General features: G+C 34.5%; 2 pseudogenes; both read right to left on the bottom strand.

Moving 5' to 3' along the window:
- Window positions 1–4717, bottom strand: part of LOC127648175 (nucleoside diphosphate kinase-like) — a 50278-nt pseudogene extending 45561 nt beyond the window's left edge.
- A 6165-nt stretch (window positions 4718–10882) lies between these two features.
- Window positions 10883–11831, bottom strand: LOC127648176 (ecto-ADP-ribosyltransferase 4-like; annotated as a pseudogene).
- Window positions 11832–20292: the final 8461 nt, after the last annotated feature.

The following is a 20292-nucleotide window of genomic DNA, read 5'->3' on the forward strand; positions in this document are numbered from 1 at the left end:
TCCACCCCACACTTTAACAAAATGCATTCAATTAAAAGATCTGATTGGCTATCTGGCAGACCAATCATGTTGCACTGGCACGAGGAGGGCATTTACAGGTGACCTGCACTTTTGAGAACAGATTTGCTCAATAGGGGAAAACTCTGTATATGCTGCTTTACAAATTGTTCAATACACTGAAAAAAAATATAAACTACTTTCAACACTGAATACGATAAAGCGTTTATTTATCTTAAAGAAGAAAACCTTGTCATTTATTAATTTTTTTGCTAATGTAAAATGTAAATATTACTTATTATTTTTCCCAGCATAAACCAGACTTGAATAATTAATGAGCTTGCATGGTTTTGCTGTTTTCAAGTTGATTTACACTGTTTTTACTGTTGATTTTGTTGCTACCTTTGGTACCTTCTTGTTTTGTGAAGTCTGAAGTTCATTTTCTGCACAAAATTACTTCATGATTTATCTTAGTTCATGATAAAAACAAAAACTCTTCAATGTTTCCATAATTGTGCTTTCAGCAAGTGTTGAGGTCTGTGTGTGCAGCTCTGAATCTTGTGTCTATGATCATTAAAGCAAAGTGATGTTGTCCAATAAACTACATGCATAGCATTAAACTTCTCTGTGGATGACTTCTGTGTCATGTGGTACATGTTTAAGTATGTTAAAAGTGTTTCATCCCTGTGTAATGAATGATTACTATTAATGATATTTACTGAGGTGCAAGTATTATGTTGCTGTTAGTTAACTCATATGATGAACTTTTGGTAAGTCTCATTTGGTGAAACATGTTTGAAGGTTTTTTTCTTCTATTTCATTTCTGCCTTGATTTGTAACACATAAACCCCTTAAATCAGATTTATGACCTGTGGAAATAAGAAGCCACACAATTAAATGAATTAATGTTTAAAGTCAGACATTAACTTACACATGCTTGTACCTAATTTAATGTAGACACCTGTCAACCAAAACATTACAGCAATAACACAATTAACCAATCACACAGAATCAACTAATCATATGAGGACAGAGTTCAACTCATGTCAGGCTAACACCTTAAATCTGGAACATCTTCTTAACAATTAAAGTAACATGGAAACATGCATTGATATTTATATGGTATTCCAATGTACTTCAAAGAACATCATGGTATTACCATAGCACAAACCCCAAAACATGGTCTTACCGTGATTTGTATTAAATAAAATCCGTTAATTAAAAGTCTGGCTTTTAACGTTTTTCACCTATTAGTGACTGTTAGTTAACTAGGTTAGACGAAAAACACATGCAGATAAATGTACACGAACAGACCACTGCTGTAGCTGCGCAAGCGCACGAGAGATTTGCGCGCGTCGAACTTCGCGTGGCCGCTCGCGCTGCGTGGACGCAGAGAAAACTGAATGACCAACAGAGCTGAGATATTCCTCTACAAATATTTGCGTTAAGCAGAAGAAATAAAGTCATACACATTTGGGATGGCATGAGGGTACGATTGCGTTTTAGTGCCTCGTAAAAAAGATACGTTTCCAGAATAAATAATATTTTGAGACTAAAGTAAAAATTTCGAGAATATAGTCGTAGCATTACGAGATGAAAGTCGTAATATTTTGAGACTGAAGTAAAAAATTATGAGAATAAAAAAATATGAAAGGAACAAACACGCCTCCTTTCTATGTAAATTAGGCTCAATAGATCGCACTATTACCACAAATAAAAGTATTAAAATTGAATTTTAATTAAGAGATGTTTGTGAACATTTTCAACCCATCATATCAAACACTAATGATGAAGGACAGTGTTATAGTTTGGCATTTATCCAATTGCTCTGTGTCATCAAGCACATTTATTTGCAGTTATTTTTTTTTTCAGGGGAAGTTTACAAGAGCACAGTGACTAGAACTGAAACCAGATGATCTTTCATATTTATAGGTTTATAGTTCAGTACTGATGTCATTTTAATCCTGTTCTTTGTGAAGAAACAAAACATTAGGATATGTGAGAGCCCACATCACGTGATTCATGTCACACGCATGTCTTGCGTCACTTTCATTAATCTCGTGAAGTTGAGACGATTTGAAACCCAGTTTTACTAAAGACATCATTATTTCTATAATTCAATTCTGTAATAGTTCACACATTTGACACTTTGGCAAGGTTACAAACAACTTCCATTTGTGTCATTATTTCCACATTATTTTCATTTTGAGAAGACAAACACATGGACATATTTGCCAAAGTTTCAGCACCTGTGGACCGGACAGCTCCAGCAACACTTAAATCTACTTTAATGAGGATCTGCTGGTTTGGAAAACACCAACTCAAAACCATCTTTAATCATCTTAAAATAACAAGAGACGGAGTTAAGATGATCTTACACGCTTAAGACATGGTCTGCTTTTGTTGGTTTTTACTCTTAAAACAATACTATAACTAAGGGGTTACCACATTCACTATGAATGAATTGTTCTCGGTAAATGCAATATTTATTATCTGCTGCAGATCACCAGATTAGAATCACTGCTTTTTGGAGGTACAGTATAATTTGGGAGAGCTAAGAATCCTGGACAGACAGGGGGCCCCACAGAACACCAGAGACTTCCTGCAATTTCCTTGTGATAAATGGTCCCTTCACACTGGTTAGCTAAAATACTTGATAATAAAAGATGATCTCGTGTGTGGGATCCCTCTTATAAGATGTTTAGTGGTTTATTCCAAATGTGCTTTTTCAGTGTGTGTGTGTGTGTGCACTTCCAATCTGAACAGATCAGCTCGACTCACACACGTCCTCAGAAATCAGGCTTGACTAAGTGCATAATAGTGCATTGCAGAGAACAAACCTGAATTGAACCTAGAATGATCTACTTTCAAGCACTTTGGAGACATCTCATAAAACATCTCATAAAATCAGACAGCCATGATCATCTAAACAGCAATGAAGAGAAAAAGACAGAAAACAAAATATGTGCCATTACTTTAACAACGCCAACATAACTGTAGTAACTATGATCTGACTATGATGTTGTAGCTTCATATTAAAACTATAAAAGGAAGAAGTGTACTTAGTTTTTAGTTTGGGTTTGAATGTGTTTAGGCTTCTGTTTTTTCACAATCAAACGCTTTAGTTTGTTTTATAGAAACAAATGACGAGCCGTCCGTGATCAAACCTGATGTTACAAATGAAAAAGTAAAATAAAGGTCCTCTTAAATCCTCGACTTCTGAATTATGGACCAAGCTATCATGTTTTTATTATTTTGATTATTGTTGTTGTTTTGTTCTCTTCTAATGATCTTGTGGGGAAAATCTGTTTCTGTTCATCTTTATATATTCCAAGAGATGACTGAAATTTAAAAACATTTAAAACAAAACAAATCCAATATTTTCATTACAAACAAAATTCCAACTCACTACAATTCCACGATCAAACATCCTAAATGTATATTTAATGTATTACAGTCATTTATTTAATCCCAGTAAATCTGATCTTGACTCCAAAGAACTTGCAATATTTATTGATTTATTTTTTATTCCATAGGCGGAGTTTGACATTCGAGCCAGGGGGGGCAAAAAAAAAAAATCATTGTAGCAGCTGGGACCTGCATGTCCTATCAATAGACCTTTTTCACACTCCAGGTTTTGGAACGCGGAAGTAAACGATTGCAGGGTAAACTTCGACAGCGGTGAATGGGAGATCACAGCAAATATTATTTTCACTTACCCATTTGCCCCAAGACCAAAAGAAAAAATCAACTATTACGTTTGAATGACTTTCCAGATAAAGAGATTTTTCAAATAGAGAGTGGTGGAATAAGACGTTAACATTTGAGATGATGCCAAATTTACTGTCACCCCCTCACAGCTGTGGTAATTAATTTTTTTTAATTATTATTTTTAATGCAAAGAACATATATTCGTGAGATTTACGCTGCTACATAAGGCGGAAACGCGTCATCGCCGTCTGTGAAAAAGGTCTATTGGGGAACTCAGCACTAGCACATATGGACAAAACAAACATGCTAAATAAACACATATTTATTTTTAACCCAAGAAAAAAACAGTAGGCCTACAATACAATCATATTTGTGAACCGGTAGAACTTCGCATAAACAGCCACTTGACTTCGCATCGCATCTTCGTTCGAACTTGGACACAATTAGGATCAATGAAATGTGGACCACTTTTGCACTGTTAAAATATTATCTTCATCCAAAACTAAAAGATTTTTAAAGTTTTTCTTTCCTTTTTCAAAACACATTGTGGTAATGAGAGGGATTAAAAACAAGTTAGGCCTATATTTCGCATTTTGTTGTACTTCATGAAACATTTAAAACATTTTGAGAGGGAAAAATTAACACAATCACACAATACGCTCCACTTTTGAAACACATTGTGGCAAAGTTATATTTCGCATTTTGTTGTAGCCTACTTCATGAAACATTTAAAACATTTGGGACAGCTGTGTTTTTCTCCAAGATCATCTTTGTTGGTGTTACCTGCAGCTAGCGCATCTGTGGGCGTGGAGTGAACGTCAGGACTGCTAGCGGTTGCTGCTGCTGCTGCTGATCCAGAGCTGCTCGGTGTTCCCTCCAATTTCACAGCAGTGTCTGTTTGCAGATCGTCATCATCGGTTACTGTTGTTTGTGTTGTATCCTTAGATCCCGATGACTGACTATTTGTGTCATTTGGAGCTCGATGTTTTAAAAATCTCCTTATGTCCATATTTTGGTGTAACGAGTCCGACCACATAACTGCGCTATTACATGGCCTATCACATGACCCAGAGCCCTGAAATTTTTTTTTTTTTTACTAAAGCAGTATATAAAATCAGATGTATTACCTACCACCATTTAGTTGTTTTGTGTTATTTAAAATATTTATAATGTCTTTTTTAAACAATGCAATATTTTGTTTTTGTTGAAAAAAATGCAATTACCCGTTTCAGCCACCGGGGTTTAATGCTCCCCTGCCCCCCCCGCAAACTCCGCGCCTGTTTTATTCATTGTAATTTTTACACAAAACCTATTTTAAATCAACCAGACCAATTTAAATGTTACACCTGTGTAAAATCACCATGTAACAACTGTTTATGCAGCACAATGAGCTAGTTGCTAACAGCTTGCGGTTGTGTTATTGTTTTGGTCAGTTTGTGTCACGTTTAAGATGATGTTACGGCAGTAAAGGCGGTGCAACTATGACGATCAGCCTATAATCCCGCCCATGTTGAGGCAGCACTAAACTACAGTGGAAAAGCAACCTCAGAAAAGTAAAATGAGTCGAGTCGAACCGTAACATGCAGTGGAAAAGTGCCATAAATTATTGTGAACTGAACTGAATTGTGAGATGAGTGAATTACCACAAATATCTATGATGTCCTTTTCTTATTGATTGAAGCTCAATAATTTTATATCATGAGCATAATTATATCTGTTCATTTTATTCATTTAATAATCTGTTGATTGATCATTTTGTACAGTAATCAATATAATCAACTTATAACTGAGCAGAATACAGGTCATACACAACATCTATAAGCGGTGATGTGACAAGTGCCGCATTGTTCCGTGTTCACATGTTGGACAGATGGTGTGCTCTTATCAGTGTCTTCCAGCAGTTCATGTAAAGTGAAACTTGTAAAGTACTGCAGATACACCTCAGAACATTTGAAGCTGCTTAAAGTTATTGTAAAAATAAACATCAAGATATTTGATCATTTGTTATTTAATAATTTTGCACAACAGAAAGAGGATATATGGAAAACATAAACATAAAACACTGAATCTTTACAATCATGCTGTAATTTAATTCATGTAATTAATAGCTTGGAAAGTTACATAAACCTTCAACACCTTGATCAAAAAAATTAAGTTTTGATAATAACAAATCAAATGACTTCTTGTTTTAATAAATCATCACTTCTTGCATGTATAATAAATGCATCTGATATACAGTCTAATAAAATAAATGCATCTGATATACAGTCTAATAAAATAAATGCATCTGATATACAGACTAATGAAATAAATGCATCTGATATACAGACTAATGAAATAAATGCATCTGATATACAGTCTAATGAAATAAATGCATCTGATATACAGACTAATGAAATAAATGCATCTGATGTACAGTCTAATGAAATAAATGCATCTGATATACAGACTAATAAAATAAATGCACCTGATGTACAGACTAATGAAATAAATGCACCTGATATACAGACTAATGAAATAAATGCATCTGATATACAGACTAATGAAATAAATGCACCTGATGTACAGACTAATGAAATAAATGCACCTGATATACAGACTAATAAAATAAATGCACCTGATGTACAGACTAATGAAATAAATGCACCTGATGTACAGACTAATGAAATAAATGCACCTGATATACAGTCTAATAAAATAAATGCATCTGATATACAGTCTAATGAAATAAATGCATCTGATATACAGACTAATGAAATAAATGCATCTGATATACAGTCTAATGAAATAAATGCATCTGATATACAGACTAATGAAATAAATGCATCTGATGTACAGTCTAATGAAATAAATGCATCTGATATACAGACTAATAAAATAAATGCACCTGATGTACAGACTAATGAAATAAATGCACCTGATATACAGACTAATGAAATAAATGCACCTGATATACAGACTAATAAAATAAATGCATCTGATATACAGTCTAATGAAATAAATGCACCTGATGTACAGACTAATGAAATAAATGCATCTGATATACAGTCTAATGAAATAAATGCATCTGATATACAGTCTAATAAAATAAATGCATCTGATGTACAGTCTAATGAAATAAATGCATCTGATATACAGACTAATGAAATAAATGCATCTGATGTACAGACTAATAAAATAAATGCACCTGATATACAGACTAATGAAATAAATGCACCTGATATACAGACTAATAAAATAAATGCACCTGATATACAGACTAATAAAATAAATGCATCTGATATACAGTCTAATGAAATAAATGCACCTGATATACAGTCTAATGAAATAAATGCATCTGATATACAGTCTAATGAAATAAATGCATCTGATATACAGACTAATGAAATAAATGCATCTGATGTACAGACTAATAAAATAAATGCACCTGATATACAGACTAATGAAATAAATGCACCTGATATACAGACTAATAAAATAAATGCACCTGATATACAGACTAATAAAATAAATGCATCTGATATACAGTCTAATGAAATAAATGCACCTGATATACAGACTAATAAAATAAATGCATCTGATATACAGTCTAATGAAATAAATGCACCTGATATACAGACTAATAAAATAAATGCATCTGATATACAGACTAATAAAATAAATGCATCTGATATACAGTCTAATGAAATAAATGCACCTGATATACAGACTAATAAAATAAATGCACCTGATGTACAGACTAATGAAATAAATGCACCTGATATACAGACTAATGAAATAAATGCACCTGATATACAGACTAATGAAATAAATGCATCTGATATACAGTCTAATAAAATAAATGCATCTGATATACAGACTAATGAAATAAATGCATCTGATATACAGTCTAATAAAATAAATGCATCTGATATACAGACTAATGAAATAAATGCATCTGATATACAGTCTAATAAAATAAATGCATCTGATATACAGACTAATGAAATAAATGCATCTGATATACAGTCTAATAAAATAAATGCATCTGATATACAGTCTAATGAAATAAATGCATCTGATAAACAGTCTAATGAAATAAATGCATCTGATATACAGTCTAATGAAATAAATGCATCTGATATACAGTCTAATGAAATAAATGCATCTGATATACAGTCTAATGAAATAAATGCATCTGATATACAGTCTAATGAAATAAATGCACCTGATATACAATGAAATAAATGCATCTGATATACAGACTAATGAAATAAATGCACCTGATATACAATGAAATAAATGCATCTGATATACAGTCTAATGAAATAAATGCATCTGATGTACAGACTAATGAAATAAATGCACCTGATATACAGACTAATGAAATAAATGCATCTGATATACACTCTAATGAAATAAATGCATCTGATATACAGACTAATGAAATAAATGCATCTGATATACAGTCTAATAAAATAAATGCATCTGATATACAGACTAATGAAATAAATGCATCTGATATACAGTCTAATGAAATAAATGCACCTGATATACAGACTAATGAAATAAATGCATCTGATATACACTCTAATAAAATAAATGCACCTGATATACAGACTAATGAAATAAATGCATCTGATATACAGTCTAATAAAATAAATGCATCTGATATACAGACTAATGAAATAAATGCATCTGATATACAGTCTAATAAAATAAATGCATCTGATATACAGACTAATGAAATAAATGCATCTGATATACAGTCTAATAAAATAAATGCATCTGATATACAGACTAATGAAATAAATGCATCTGATATACAGTCTAATAAAATAAATGCATCTGATATACAGTCTAATGAAATAAATGCATCTGATATACAGTCTAATGAAATAAATGCATCTGATATACAGTCTAATGAAATAAATGCATCTGATCTACAGACTAATGAAATAAATGCATCTGATATACAGTCTAATGAAATAAATGCATCTGATATACAGTCTAATGAAATAAATGCATCTGATGTACAGACTAATGAAATAAATGCACCTGATATACAGACTAATGAAATAAATGCATCTGATATACACTCTAATGAAATAAATGCATCTGATATACAGACTAATGAAATAAATGCATCTGATATACAGTCTAATAAAATAAATGCATCTGATATACAGACTAATGAAATAAATGCATCTGATATACAGTCTAATGAAATAAATGCACCTGATATACAGACTAATGAAATAAATGCATCTGATATACACTCTAATAAAATAAATGCATCTGATATACAGACTAATGAAATAAATGCATCTGATATACAGTCTAATAAAATAAATGCATCTGATATACAGACTAATGAAATAAATGCATCTGATATACAGTCTAATAAAATAAATGCATCTGATATACAGACTAATGAAATAAATGCATCTGATATACAGTCTAATAAAATAAATGCATCTGATATACAGACTAATGAAATAAATGCATCTGATATACAGTCTAATAAAATAAATGCATCTGATATACAGTCTAATGAAATAAATGCATCTGATAAACAGTCTAATGAAATAAATGCATCTGATATACAGACTAATGAAATAAATGCACCTGATATACAGACTAATGAAATAAATGCATCTGATATACACTCTAATGAAATAAATGCATCTGATGTACACTCTAATGAAATAAATGCATCTGATATACAGTCTAATGAAATAAATGCATCTGATGTACACTCTAATGAAATAAATGCATCTGATATACAGACTAATGAAATAAATGCATCTGATGTACAGTCTAATGAAATAAATGCATCTGATATACAGACTAATGAAATAAATGCATCTGATATACAGTCTAATGAAATAAATGCATCTGATATACACTCTAATGAAATAAATGCATCTGATATACAGTCTAATGAAATAAATGCATCTGATATACAGACTAATGAAATAAATGCACCTGATATACAGACTAATGAAATAAATGCATCTGATATACAGTCTAATGAAATAAATGCATCTGATATACAGACTAATGAAATAAATGCATCTGATATACAGTCTAATGAAATAAATGCATCTGATATACAGACTAATGAAATAAATGCACCTGATATACAGACTAATGAAATAAATGCATCTGATATACAGTCTAATGAAATAAATGCATCTGATATACAGACTAATGAAATAAATGCATCTGATATACAGTCTAATGAAATAAATGCATCTGATATACAGTCTAATGAAATAAATGCATCTGATATACAGACTAATGAAATAAATGCATCTGATATACAGTCTAATGAAATAAATGCATCTGATATACAGTCTAATAAAATAAATGCATCTGATATACAGTCTAATAAAATAAATGCATCTGATATACAGACTAATAAAATAAATGCATCTGATATACAGTCTAATGAAATAAATGCATCTGATATACAGACTAATAAAATAAATGCATCTGATATACAGTCTAATAAAATAAATGCATCTGATATACAGACTAATAAAATAAATGCATCTGATATACAGTCTAATAAAATAAATGCATCTGATATACAGTCTAATGAAATAAATGCTTCTGATATACAGACTAATGAAATAAAAGCATCTGATATACAGTCTAATGAAATAAATGCACCTAGAATCCATAGAATCCTTTATTTTGGTCACACATTATACAAACAGTTTTTTGCATATATACAGTGAAATTTATTGGTTTTCACATATCCCAGCTAAGCTGGGGTCAGAGTGCAGGGTCAGCCATGATACGGCGCCCCTGGAGCAGATAGGGTTAAGGGCCTTGCTCAAGGGCCCAACAGTGGCATCTTGGTGGTGCTGGGGCTTGAACCCCCAACCTTCTGGTCAGTAACTCTGAGCCTCAACCACTGAGCCACCACTGAGCCACCACTGCCCCTCTGACTGATATACAGTCTAATGAAATAAATGCATCTGATATACAGTCTAATGAAATAAATGCATCTGATATACAGTCTAATGAAATAAATGCATCTGATATACAGACTAATGAAATAAATGCATCTGATATACAGACTAATAAAATAAATGCATCTGATATACAGTCTAATGAAATAAATGCATCTGATATACAGTCTAATACGAAAGGAAACATCTGACAATCAATCTGTTGAAGTTATCTACATTTGCAGAAGAGTCATGTTATCTGCAACAAGACAAAGTTTAACAATCGTTCAGAATAAATTTGATCGTTTTATGATTTGTGGATTATTATTATTAAATTATGTTTTATGAAATCACTCTTTTAATGTGAACAAATATAATGAATTAAGACATAAAGGCTTGCAAGCCAGAAAGACTGACATCTGTGATGTATCAGGGACTCAACTGATGCCACAGCACAGTTCAGATCACTTCTCCTCCCAGAACTTTTCAGCACATACACAGTTTTACACCAGGAACCTTTCTTGAAATCAGTGATTTTAAACTTCTCATATGGAGGAATCACCACCTCTTTCACATCAGGAAAGGCAGAATATTTAGTCATTTCAGCACCTTCACAAGTTTCAATTTCAAAACAAGTTTTAAATGTATTTTTCTCGGCTGCATTAGGTGGCAGAAGTGAAGATATTACAAATGAGCCAAAACGAATCTCTTCGTTCTGAACATCAAATTCAATGTAGGTATATAAGTTATTTGACATTTCTATTGTGTTTTCCTCAGAATCTGTATCGCTTCTGTCAACAAAAAGTGAAGTGAATACCATCTGAATAACATGTCTTTGTATTTCTGTTTACGACTATGAACAGCAGGATCGAAAAGGTAATACACTTGTCTACTAGTGTACAAATAAATGGCGATTGAATGGTTCCTGGTCAAATCATCTCCTGGTGGCTTGGCATTCCGTTCTCCTTCTTTCCAAATTCCTGCAAATTCAGAATTCACAGAGATTTCCCTATTAAAAAACTTTGTCCCTACCAGGTCTTCCATGTTCTTTGTACATCCCTCATATTGGTCATCAACAGAATTCGGTGCCATATACAATGGAAATATTGGTTCTTCGACAGCCACTCTGTGATCCTGTAGCAACAGATGTACAGTAATGATGATTTTATCATCAGTTTTCATGCCTATAATGAACATGTTGAATGCAGCTTACCTGTCCTACTGCAACCTCAGCAGTTAAAATGAGGAGAAGGGCTGCAATGGTCAGCATCCTGATTTAGTAGAAATGTATCTGATGCACAATCAATGGACAGCAATAATATACAGTAGAAGAAGTGCAGAAGCTGAAAGACAACTGAAGATTACAATGTGGCTTTACAAATGCAAAATCTAGACTTCATAATTAAAAACTTTCATAATAGTTTTAAAAGGTTTTTATTATTATTAAAATTGTAAATGTTACAAAGCAGAATATAAAAATTGTGTGGCCTGTGCAACTAAACCTGTGATGTACTAAATGAACTGATAATTGTAATTTTCTTAACCCAAACATTACTTGAAAATATCTTATTATACTGCATGAGTTATTTTTCCTGAGACAAAACACTTAACTGACCTTTTTAGGAGAACAGGTGCCCTCAGGTGAATTCTGCTGAGTGTCCTTATCAGTCTGCAATATGAACACAGTCACTCCTCGTATTTAAATACAAATAATAATCCTAGTTCATATTTCACCCATAGGACTTTCTTATAAATCAGGTGGTAAATGTGAAAATGAAACAAAAATTATTTCATAAAGGGGGTTGGGGGGGGGTTATGATTATGGCAAATGTCAAGGAGCGGAGCTTAAGTGTTGTAACTGTGGATGAGAACATAGTGTTGTGTTTGGGGGATGTGAGGTGAGGAAGAGAGATATTGAAGTGCAGAATGAGAGAGCTAAGAAGAACATTACATATGCAGAAGCTGTTAAAATGACTGATGCAAAGAATAAAGAGAAAGGAAAAGAGAGAGACGTACAAATGAGGGAAGGAATGAGTTAAATTCAGAGATGGAGGGTAAATGGTCTGCACTTATATAGCACTTTTTTAACCTTAGAGGTTACCAAAGCACTTTACACTGTGTCCCGATCACCCATTCAAATACACATTCACATTCATACACATACAAGGCACTAGCCTGCCATTGGGAGCAACTTGGGGTTCAGTGTCTTGCCCAAGGACACTTCAACATGTGGAGTCAAGTGGGCCGGGAATCAAACCACCAACCCTGTGATTAGCAGCCAACCAGCTCTACCTAAGCCTGATCTGACATGTATACAAGAGACGTGGCTTAAATTCAAATTTGAATTTGTTATAAAAGGTTATGTGAGTGAGAGAAGAGATTGTGGGGAAGGTAATGGAGTTGGGTGTATTACTCTGTTCAAGGAAGGTCTACATTATAGAACATTAGGTAAAGGTATAACAGAAGAGTATGTGGTAGTGGAGGAGTGTGTGAGTGGATTAAACTATGTAATAATAAACTTTTATCCTTGTTAGAACAAATAGAGGGCCAACATGGAGATTTGGTGCAGGGACATCAATGCACAGAGTTATGGGGAGGTTTATTGACCGATGGTAATGGACTGGTGGTGGAAGATCTGATGGAAATCAGGATCTTGGTGTGTTTGAATGATGGGGGTTATACAAGGGTAAATGTGGATACAGGGAAATAATCTATATTAGATTTAACATTGATATCTGACTCAATTGCAGGGATTACTGAATGGGAAATAATGCAACAAGACACTATAGGAAGTGATCACTATCCTATATTAACAACAGTACAAGTAAATACAGGAAGAAGTGATGTGAATCAGGGAAATGTGGGTAAATGACAGTATGATAAAGCGAGTTGGAAAGGATCTATGAGTTTGAGTGAAGAGGGATTAAAGAACATTATAATAGAAACAGATAGATCGGTAGAGATGATCAGTAGAGAAATAGTACAAGCAATTCAAATAGCAGCAAATAAGTATATCCCAAAAAGGAATGGGGGTTGAAATATTAAGATTAAGATGAAGAAGTTCCCTGGTGGAATGAAGAGGGTGCATGTGCCATAAGAAAGAAAATGAAAGCATTTCGGAGAGTCAGGAAATCAAAGTAAGTAAAAGTCAAGTAAGGAAATCCAAGAAGGTGTATTGGATGTCATACTGTAGTGAAATAGGGAGGAATACATCAGTAGAGGAGGTGTGGGGCATGATTAAGAAACTGAACAATGGATGTCCAGTTTTAAGCATGAATGGAGAAACAGCTGTGGAGGATGGAGAGAAAGTGTAAATGTTTCTAAAGGCGTTTATTAAAGTAAATAGTTCAGAAAATTTGACTGAGCAGAGTAAGGAAATAAGAGAGGATGTGTCGAAAGAGTATCCAGATTTAATGTGGAAAAAAGAGACCATTATTCATCTGTTGGATGTCCCATTCTCTGTGAGTGAATTAAAGATGGCAATGAGGAGAATGAGACAATCTACTCCAGGTTTGGATAGAGTTAGTTATTGTATTATGAAGTATTTTAGTGAAGTTTCTTTAAATGTGATTTTAGCATTTTATAACAGAATCTGGATAGAAGGTATATTTCCTCAAAGTTGGAAGGAAGCATTAATTATACACATTAAACAGCCAGTGAAAGTGAAAGATCCAAGTAATCCTATAAATGATCGTCCAAAAGCTCTAACCTCTCATTTATGCAAGGATGTGTCGAATGATAAATGATTGACATATCATTTGGAACAATGGAGCTGTTTGTCTCCTTATCAAAGTGGGTTTAAGTGTGGAAGAGGGACTTTGGATCCAATAGTATCTATAGAAGCTGATATAAAGACATTTACATTTATGCATTTGGCAGATGCTTTTATACAAAGTGACTTACAGTGCATTTATTACAGGGACAATCCCCCCAGAGTAACCTGGAGTTAAGTGCCTTGCTCAAGGACACAATGTTTATAAATTTATAAATAAGGAAATTGTCATATATTGATTTCTTCAATATAGAAAATGCATATGATATGTTGTAGAAGGTTTGATTATTAATGTATATAAAAGGAAGAATGTATAACTGGGTAACAGAAGAATTAGGGTGAAGTTTGGCGGGTTTATATCCTCTAGAAGTGTAATTAAAAATGGACCTCCACAGGGCATAGTCCACTTTTACTTATCATCATGATCAAGTATACATACAAGTATGGGTAAATCATTGTTTGCTGATGATGGGGCTCCGTGGTTTAAAGGAAAAATATAGAATATAATAAAAGAAAATATAATGTGCATTAAATTAAGTAGAAAAGTGGTCAGGGGAAAATGCATTCAAGTTTCAAGATTCAACAAAAATAATACTTTTTACAAATATGAAGAGGAAGGTGGATGCTAAATTAAAATTATATAAAAAAGAACTGGAACGTGTAAACATAATAAGATTTCTAGGAGTATGGTTTGATAGCAGATTAACCTGGAGAGAGCATATAGAAAAGATGGTGGGAAGATGTGAGCAAGTAGTGAATGTAATGAGGTGTATTTCAGGACAGGAATGGGGAGCAGATAGGTTGCCTTTAAAAACCATATCATAAACCATAAGATCTATATTGGATTATGGCTGCATGGTATATGGTTCTGCAAATAAATCTCATTTAATTAAATTGGATATAATTCAGTCTCAAGCCCTAAGAATTTGTTGGGGAGCATATTTGACTTCTCCAGTTTCAGCTCTTCAAGTATAGATGGGTGAAATGCCTTTGCAGATAAAAAGTCAACAATTAATGGTGTCTTATTGGGTAAATCTAAGAGGTCAGAGTGGGAATCACCCTACAAAAAAGGTATTGATACCTAGCTGGGAATATGAGAAGAAAGAGTGCAATAGTTTTGGATGGAGTGTGGGGAAATTAGTAAAAGTTATGAGATTGGAAGAATGTTGATATGCTCCAATAATTCCATTATCTCCAGTGCCATTGTGGGTTATGCCCCAATCAGAAGTTGATCTAAACTGATTAGAAAGAAGGCAAAAGGTAGGTCCATATGAAGCTGAGGTATATGATGTAAGGGATTATGTGTGATGTTTGGGTGGCTGTGACTCAGGTGGTAGAGCAGGTTGGCTGCCAATCGCAGGGTTGGTGGTTTGATTCCCGGCCCACATGACACCACGTGTTGAAGTGTCCTTGGGCAAGACACTGAACCCCAAGTTGCTCCCAATGGCTGGTTAGCACCTTGCACGGCAGCTCTGCTGCCATTGGTGTGTGAGTGTGTGCGTGTGTCAATGGGTGATTGGGACACAGTGTAAAGTGCATCGGTAACCTCTTTTTTTCTCTTATAATTGCTATTTAAGTGCAGACCATTTACCAAGTGGGGTCAAGATATGGGGATTATATGCCAATTTATACAGGTGCTGCATTCATAATTCCAAAGTTATAGTAAAGAATAACAGGATATCAGATTACCTATCAGTGTATACTGGAGAGATGTTTGCAATAATTATGGCAATAAAGTGGATTAGTGTAGATAAAATATCTAAAGCAATAATATACTCAGATTCTAGTTCAGCTCTAATAAGTCAGAAACAAGACAAGTTATGATAATAGAAATTATTCAAGAATTATATTGACTTATATATAAAGGTACAGTTGTTGTGAGTTACGGCTCATATTGTGTTGAGAGGTAATGAAGAGGCAGATGTTTTGGCAAGAAAGGCCATAGAGAGAGAGATTTGATAATATATTTGATAGAGTTGATATCCAGATTTCTTTTAGTAGGTCAGAAATAAAGTCGGAATCAAAAAGTATATTCTGTAATTATGGCAACAGTATTGGGACACTGACACAAAAGGTTTGTATCTTATACAGTCAGTAGTGGGAACAGGAAGAGTATCAGGTGGGAGCAGATTTGAGGAGAACATCATTAAAAGATTAAGTTTGGGGTATACATGGTTGAACAGTACAAGGCACTTAGTATGCAAACAACCAACGGGTCTATGTGAGGAATGTGGTGTTAATGAAACAGTTGAACATGTTATAATGCACTGTGGGAAATATACTGTTGAAAGGAATGAGTGGAAGGATGAACTAGTAAATAAGGGTGAGCAGTTCACAATAAAACATTTACTGAATCCAGGTAGAAACATAACTCAATTATTGCTACAATATTTGGGAAGTACAGGTTTGCACAAACGTACATAAGTATGCAGGTTAAAAAAAAAAAAAATTGCATTTATTTTACCCCTCCATGGGGGCTGAGTGTGGGAGCTGAACACGCAGCGCTGCCTCTATGCGGGTACAAGAATTAAGGGTTGTTGTATGTAGGTTGGTGGAATAAGGTAAATCAGGAGATTGCATGTAGAGTATCAATGGTCCATTTGGGTGATATGTGGCGGTAATGCACTTATGTGTCTGTGATCCACCGTAAAACAACAACAAGAAGAAGAAGAAGATGCTATTCTGATGCTTTTGATTGGTTCTCTTGTTTGAATTTGCAGCGCACCATGTCTGCCTATTACATCAATCTGAAAGCTTTAGTGTTGCCAACTTAGCGACTTTGTCACTAGATTTAACGACTTTTCCGACCCCTTTAGTAACTTTTTTCTTAAAAGCACCAAGCGACAAATTTAGCGACTTTTTGGGCAAACCTTATCTACCTTCCGTAGAAGAGTCCCCAGTACTGCCGTGCAAGTGTGAGGTTTTGCTTTCCCGCCGTAGGCACACCTCTCTTTGTATCTATTATATTCAGTGGCAGTGTCTTGTTTGGAAGGCTGCATCCTCCGGAGGTCGTATTTGTCGGCCGCATACATCTTCAAGGCTGTCTCCTTTCAGAAAAGCGAGTTGGACACTTCAAATGCAGCCTTCGAATGCGACCTTCTTTCATGGAAATTTGGAGGATGATTGAGGTGTATCCTTTGCGGGCACTCACAACCCACAATTCTTTGCTTCAACAGAAATGTCTAAAAAGAAATAATGTCAATTTGACAGTAAATGTTCAAACGGAAGTAATGTTAATTCCCGAGAAGAAGTACCTCAGTAGACGGGTGCAGAGTATATAATATGTATAATTATATTACTATACAATTAAAATAAATTAATAGACTAAAAATGCAACTGTAAAATCTATTTACTTTTCTCTTTACATCATTATAACTCTCCTAAAATGTACCTCATATGTTCCCTTCTAAAGGGACTTTGTTCCCTTCACACTCAAAGTGCTCACACTTGTTAAAGAGGGGCGTGCTGTCATAGCAACCATGTTACGTTTCCTTTTGTACTACGAAGGCTGTCTCGTTTAAATGAGGCTTGTTGAAAGGAGGACACTCAGTATACTGCAGCCTTCAAAGGATGTGGCCTACCTAGCATGCAGCCTTCGAAGGAGACACAGTCAGTGAGTGGCAGACAGAGGAGCAGCACATTCAGTTGACCGAACGGTAGCTGACACAGACGTGTATGAGCTGCACATGTGCAAACAGAGTTGTCAAGGGCCAATCACTAATCTGTATTGTTTGCTCCTCTGTTTTAATTTTAAAAAAGTAATTTGACCATCATTTTTCTTTCTTATCACTCACTGTTACCCAGACAGAGGCTGTGCACGGTGTAAGAGACATTCTTAATATAAGACTTTCTGTCGCTACTAACTTTCTCCCCGAGTGATCGTTTTACATGTAAATATAGCCGAAATCACAGCACAGCCGTTGTCTTTAACTTATGTTATAAAATCAGGGTTTTGGCAGTGCAGAGCAGCAGCTTGGAAATTGCTTGTAAGTGATTTCTGGTTAACATGTCGTTTTAATGGGCGGCATTTCAGTCACTAGTCAAGTCAAGTCAAGTCATTTTATTTGTATAGCACATTTAACCGAACAACAGTTGACCCAAAGTGCTTCACAGGTTAAAACAGGAAAGGCAAAAACAATATGCCTTGACAAATTCATAAAAATGAGTACAGCACTCCTTAAATACATAAAAAAAAAAAAAAAAAAAAGAATTAAAAGCAAGAGAATAAAAGTGTGTTTTCAGATTTGTCTTGAAACTACCAATTGTATTACAGGACTTAATATGAAGTGGGAGGGAGTTCCAGAGTTTAGGAGCTATTACAGAAAACGCTCTGTCCCCTCTGGTTTTAAGACGTGTCTTGGGGATAGCAAGTAGCTGTTGGGTTGTAGACCTGAGTGGTCTGACGGCAGAGTAAGTAGTCAAAAGCTCAGAAATATACAAAGGGGCTTGACCTTGTAGAGCTTTAAAAACGAAAAGTAAAATTTTAAAATCAATTCTCAATTTCATTGGTAACCAGTGGAGCTCAGCTAAAACTGGGGTTATGTGCTCATACATTTTAGTGCCTGTGAGAAGTCTTGCAGCCGCATTCTGGACTATCTGAAGTCTATTTAAATTATGTTTGGTTAGACCTGTATACAGAGAATTACAGTAGTCTAAGCGTGAGGAAACAAAAGCATGAATGAGTGTTTCAAGATCTTTCTTGGATAAAAAATGCTTCAGCTTAGCTACTGTTCTAAGCTGATAGAAACTACCTTTAACAACAGAGCTAACTTGTTTACTAAAATTAAGAGAACTATCAAAAATGACACCTAGATTTCTGACCATATTCTGCAAATTTGATGACCAAGGGCCAAGGGCATTACTCCAGTGTTTTGAAGTGGGGGCACTATTTCATACTCGTTACGTTTTCTGACAACAGAAACAGATTAATTGGGAATTTGGCTGTTTTATAATACAGTATGTGAGCACAGAGAATAGGAGAGAAGCAAATGGATGTAAAGGACGTGATGACATCATGAATATGCTAATTAATGCATGACGTCATCTAGTGACATTAGCGACTTTTTGAGCCGGCTTCAGCTGCTTTTCATTGGAAGTAGTTGGCAACACTGTAAACCTCTCTGAGAGTTGCCACCGTGGCGAGTGATGAAATGCGTTCCAGGCGCTGGAAATGTAAAAATAATTTCATCCAGAAATCAGAAAAGGGCGCAATAATAACAGTTCAGTGCAAAATATGTTTGCCAACTATTAAAATGCTGTTGACATTGAACCTGAGGAAGCATCTGCAGGTATGTAACTTAAACTGTGGTAAAGTAGGAATGTAGGGTATGTAGGGTGACCATACGTCCTCTTTTTCTCAGACATGTCCTCTTTTTCGGACCTTAAAAAGCATCCGGCCAGGATTTCTAAATTTGAGAAAATGTCCAGGAATCGGCTTTAGTTGCATTAAGATGCACATCTGGTCTCATACTTCATTGTGTGTGTGTGCTCATTTGCATTGCTTTAAGCCCTCTTAATAAGTTCCGCCTTCTTGCACAACAATTGGTGGATTTATAAAAGGCTTGCAGCAACTATTGTCCAAATTCTTGCCTATCGAACGCTGTTGTGTTCGGCATTGCTTGATAGTAGCAGCAAATGACAGCTGAGTGGAAACAATTCCCAAACGAAAGTGCAAACTTAAAGAAGATTTGCACAAAAAATTATTACGCTTTCGTCCAGGTCGAGATCAGTGTGAAGCAGAATGTATGACATGTAAAGATGGCACTTACACTCACCTAAAGGATTATTAGGAACACCTGTTCAATTTCTCATTAATGCAATTATCTAATCAACCAATCACATGGCAGTTGATTCAATGCATTTAGGGGTGTG

This window comes from Xyrauchen texanus, chromosome 8 (genome assembly GCF_025860055.1).
Source record: "Xyrauchen texanus isolate HMW12.3.18 chromosome 8, RBS_HiC_50CHRs, whole genome shotgun sequence".
NCBI lineage: Eukaryota > Metazoa > Chordata > Actinopteri > Cypriniformes > Catostomidae > Xyrauchen > Xyrauchen texanus.